General features: G+C 35.7%; 1 protein-coding gene across 1 annotated transcript in view; it reads left to right on the forward strand.

Annotated features, from left to right (window-relative positions):
• Positions 1-4,072: 4,072 nt before the first annotated feature.
• Positions 4,073-5,541, forward strand: part of LOC107737038 (SLIT and NTRK-like protein 5) — a 5,044-nt gene continuing 3,575 nt past the window's right edge. The window contains exon 1 of the mRNA XM_016548440.1: positions 4,073-4,419. The gene's annotated coding sequence lies outside the window, so the exon portion shown is untranslated. The remainder of the gene's footprint in view (positions 4,420-5,541) is intronic.

Below are 5,541 nucleotides of genomic sequence, written 5' to 3' on the forward strand. Positions count from 1 at the left end.
TGACTGATAAATGCTTCGGTTTAACTTTGAAACTTTTGATTACAACCCCCTCAAAGACCTGCATTATGAGCAGAAGCCAAGATGGAATATGCACTCTCACACTGGCTGTAATATCCAGGAGTGATGTGTTTGTTATGCCTCAGTACCTCTTTATATGGTTTATGACTGGCTGATAAATGAAACATACATGTGAGCTCTCATCTTATTGCGGTAATGTTAGGTCTAGAGCCTTTTGGCCAGAGGGTTATGGTGTGCTTTGTGGGAAGGCTTTTACATAAAAACTGTGGTTTATTCCAACATTTCTGGGACAATACCATAGTGAAAACCAAAGAGAGTGAGAGAGTTAGATGTATGTACTAATGCACAAGGTATATTACTTTATTTTTCTGGAAAATAGCATACTTGTTTACATCTTTTTTAACCAGAACCTACTTTAAATGTTGAAGCCAACTTTGTTATCCAAAGTAAAGAGTTCCTTCTGTTTTACATTTCCTTCTTGTTTCTTGTTTTAATGAACAATATTGTCTATTAAGTAGAAAACCTAATAGCACAAGCATATATACTGTATATATATATATATATATATATATATCAACAACAGGAGGTAGACAGAATCCTAAAAGAAGGCCTATATACCAATGCTGTAAGGCCTTCTTTTAGGAGTTCTCAGTTCCTATTCAATCATCTACACTAATATTTACAGATGTTTTGTTTAAATATAGCTATATTTTTCTTGTTGCAGAGTATTTCTCCCACAGTGAAGAATTGGTTGACTTTGTCATATCTAGGAGTTATTGCGGGGTCATGACATGTGTTTTCTTTTTTTTTTTTCACAATTGCCTCTTTATTGTCATTCATTCATGTGCATATGTGGGGGAGCACAATGTCGTTCCACGTACAGGTCTTGCAGCAACATTTATATAATAATTGCAATAATTTGCATAGGTAGAATTTGTATAGACTATAATATTTTAAAATACAATAGATCCTGCAATGTAATCCATCACATATACATTCATGAATGAATATATATATATATATATATAGATATTAGAAGTAATTTAAAGCGAAAAAATGGAAATTGTTAGTCAGTCTGTTTTATTAATTTTTTTTTGTCAGTTTGTTTGTTTGTTTATTTATTTATGTTCCGTTGTATGCATAACTGTAATCTTAGAACTTCTATCTTAGAACATAAGAATCAAGCATTAAAATGTGCCATGGTATGTTCATTTTGTGTTAATAACAACAACAACAACAACAACATTGTTTTTTTTTTTAAAGTAGTGGCCTTATTCATGGAAAGTTTGCTCTAGATATATTGTGAAGCTGTAAGGTTTGTGTGACAGTGACTGTAATGTATTTTGGCTGTAACTGTATGCTGAGTGGGACTTTCTGAAATATTACGTTAATGGTATTTCAGTTCTGGAGATGTGTCCTTCACAACAGGAAATGTCCTATAACTGTAGCCATTTAATGTGATTAGCCACAGCCTGTGACTTAAATAATTTAATGCATCTTAGTGGTTAGTTTCAATGCCTTGTTAAAGATGTTGCAGATGTCACACTTGCTTGTCCTCATTGGAATGGGAAGGGAAGTGGACATTATGAATTAGCATACAAAAGAGGACAAAAGAGGAGATTCCTTAGAACATGTGAGCTTTAGCATGCTAGAGTTAATTCTATTTACACTCTGAGTGCTCAGTGGCTCTTGAGGTGTAATTGGAGCTGAGCCCTTATAAATCTACGGTCGGCAGTTAAGGAGGGTGATGTGTTTTAGAAAACATTGCACTGGTCTTCAGGCCTAGAAAGTGTATGTTTGTACACATTGTGTGGGATAACCATGCTAAAATGTTTTGCATTAGATAACAAAACATAAACATAAATGACAAATGTTCCAATAGTTTTTTTTTTTTTTTTAAGATGTAAGGGAGGCATTTTTGCTCAATGATGTTTAATCAGGTGCTCTGACATTGAAAGTGTAGTTCATGACATTAATTATGGATGTTCCACGAACATTTCACAACCACGATATTATATAGGCCTATGACACGTTTTTTTTTTTTTTCCAAAATGCAATAAATCCATTGAATCAATATAAAAGTTATTTTTCATATTGAAACTGTTGAAAATACACAACATAGTAAGTTGATCCACATATGACAGCCTCTGAACTTGGTTAATACTAATCGTATATGCAGGCACTGGACTAAAAATACATTGTCAGTCATCGCTCCCAAAAAGAATTCAACGGGTCATCTTGTTAATGCTATAAATTAATTACAACAATAAAATAAAATGTCATCATGAACATACATGAATAACACTATCACATTAAACCACAGAAATTCCAAAATGACATTTCCCTTACATTCAACTTCCAAAAGTGCATTCATCTTTGCAATGTTACATTCATTTAGTTGACTAGTGCTATACGCTGTATTAACAAAAACATTAATGGCATAAATAAAAAACACTTACCCTGACCAGTGATCTATGGCTCTGTGTATTAAATGCTTTCCATCTGAAAGCACCTGATGGAGATTTACTGTTCACAGAACCGGCTTTACTGACGAGAAGCGCATGACAATAACATGCGATTTATCGTGCAGCCCTAATTTTTTTTATCGTGCAGCCCTAAACAATTGTTTGTTTGTTGATCACAAAGTACAAAATAGATGAGGAAAACTAGGATGCCGGGTGGATTAATTGAGTTATTTATTTATTTATTTTGAATATTACATCTGTTGTTTTATTTTTAAGCTTTACAAACCTTGCTTTTTCAAATATTTTGCTCAAAAGTTTGCTTTGCTTGTGCTTTTTTAAATAAATGGCCAACAAGATACAATACTGATTTTGGCGGAAACTCAGTTTTTTTTTTAAAAATGGCGTTTATCGCGTTTTGGAACCAAACTCTGGTGTTCCACTACAAGTCTCGATATTTTTTATCAATTAAAACCTAACAATTTTGTAAATATTACTTTTCTTTGTTATTATTATTATTATTATTATTATTATTGTTTTTATTTTTATATTCTTCCATTTTTTTGGTTTTAATTTTACTTACTTTTGTTGTGTGATTTTGTTATTATTATTATTATTATTATTATTATTATTATTATTATACATTAAGCTAAAATGTATTTCAGTTTATAAACTATTTTATTTCAGTTAATGCTTTTAGTTTTATATAACTTCTAGGGGTCACGTTATGTGTGTCTTTTTTCTGTTTATCTAACACAGTACACTATATCAGCCTGCAGGTTGACAAATAATGTATTCAAGATTGAAGCTTGTCTGCCATTTAGCTTATCTGTCCCCTAATGAAAGATCAGGGATTAGAAGTAAAATATTGCCGCATGCAACCTCAAAAGCATTGCTGATCTGCTTTAAGGGTGATGTGGTTGATGGAGCATTGGTTGAGGTCTTTCTCTCTCACATAGTTTGAGTAAATGTTGAGTAAACAACATAAGTTTGAATTGACAGACTTATGCATTACTAGACCATTCTTTTGAGCAAAGTAAATTAGCTGCAATTTTGATTGGCATATACTTTGTGCCCATTATGCAAAATAGAACTGAACTATAGGATATAACACGTTAAATGTGTCCTGTACTGCATACAAATGGAAAAAGCTTATTTTACCGAATTACACTGCCCTCTATGGGTCTCTCTCTCTCTGCCTTTTTTCTTCCTCTTCTTTCTCTCTCCGATTGTCTTACCACCGCCATCACCCTTCAATTATGCTGTTGCGTAAAATAAGATAGAGAGGGCAGTGTGCGAGCAACATATTGTGCACGATGCTCTTATGTTAAGTCCTCTCATGAATATTGTACCCTGCCCCAAATTTACAATTGATCCGACGACAGTACAGCAACAGTGAGCCAATGGAAATCCAAGTTCCACTAGTTGAAACACTAGTTAAGATGGCAACACATCTCCAAAGATGGATTTATGGGAACCTCTTGCCAAAACAAGAATGAAAAATACAAAAATATGAAAGACAACACTGCATTGGAGGAACCAGATATCAGCGAAGAAATCACATGTACATTCGGCAATATACAACGCGATACCAGCCGTACCACTCTCAAGCGTCTTGGGGATGCGTACTTTGCGCGTCCGTTTCTGAGAATAAAGGATAGACTGCCTTGCTTGTGGATACATTTTGTTTAAAATGGACATTGCACTGGTTGGATTTTGCCATGTAATGGCAATGCACATCAAGAGCAATTCCTAAACTTGCGTTTTTCCTCTTTTCAGCCTGCTGACCGTCACGTTTTCCAGGGAGAGTTTGTGATACCCAGGCTGATCACGATCACTTCACGGATTAATATACAGTCGAGCTAAAGAGGGACCGGTGTCTTCAAGGTTATGGATTGGCCGTGCTCATGATGTTTTCGAATTTGCCACGTTTAAGCGGGTAAGAAACATGGATTGTCTTCCAAAGCAAAGCAAGCAATCTCACACGAAGCCCTGTTTTGCCGCGGTTGGGGCTGTCCGTGGTGCTGAAACGCAGTTATCGCGCTGGCATTGACAACTGCCTCTTGAACAATTGTGTCGGCTTGTCAAATATTCAGTTATGTATGCGTTACACAACTTCATATGTGCTTCACAACCTTCCGGCACTAAATTGATGAGCCTCAATTATGAGGCATTACGCGTTGCTTTGGAAAGACCGGCTTGGGTCCGCGATGAATGAGCTGTTTTGTGATGAATCGATTTAGTTAAATTGTTGTTTACTTATTTATTGTGTTTATTCAATTTCTACACAGTTAACATGACCAGTGTAGACTTTTGGATCATATTAGACCGTATTAGACGTATGTGTTGTATCTGCATGTGTGTGTGTGTGTGTGTGTGTGTGTGTGTGTTTATGTGGGGGGAGAGAGAGAGTGAGAGAGAGAGAGAGAGAGGTTGATTCGCATGAATACAAATGCTTCTACACAACAAAATGTTTTAATATAGTATTGTTTGCTCCCCATCAAGATGGAATCGGGCTATAATCGATGACGTCGCGTTTTGCTTTTAATCAACTCGCGTCTTTCTCGCCTGAGGGATGAGCTGTGACTGTCACATACAGCATCAAAGGGAGAAATTCAACATATACACCTTTGTGAAACGTATATGTGTCCTGCACTCCGAGGTTTAACTTCGATACTCGTTGAGAGTTAATAAAAAACTGAAGTCGTCGGATATGTGGGGTGAGTACGGGAAATATTATTTGCATAGGGCAAGGGTCTCTGGTTTGAGACAAAAATAAGTGTTTATATATTTTAAAACGATTTGAGTAAATATAGTGAAAATTATATGTAGATGCGGTCATCTGTCTCGTTAAGTGGCAGATGTTCAAGTTGGAAACAATGGAGATGTGTCGATTTGTTCAGTGCTTTACGTTTTGTCTCTTTGAGTTGAGATGCCGCCGGTTTATATGTTGGAAATGCATTCCCAAATTGCGCATTGGAGAGTATTTCTGCCAGTCGATGTTACTTTAAATTTCAAAGGAGCGAGAACGTTCTCTCAACCCCCCCCCCCCCTCCCCCCT

This window comes from Sinocyclocheilus rhinocerous, unplaced genomic scaffold, assembly GCF_001515625.1.
Source record: "Sinocyclocheilus rhinocerous isolate Xijiao unplaced genomic scaffold, SAMN03320098_v1.1 scaffold1455, whole genome shotgun sequence".
NCBI lineage: Eukaryota > Metazoa > Chordata > Actinopteri > Cypriniformes > Cyprinidae > Sinocyclocheilus > Sinocyclocheilus rhinocerous.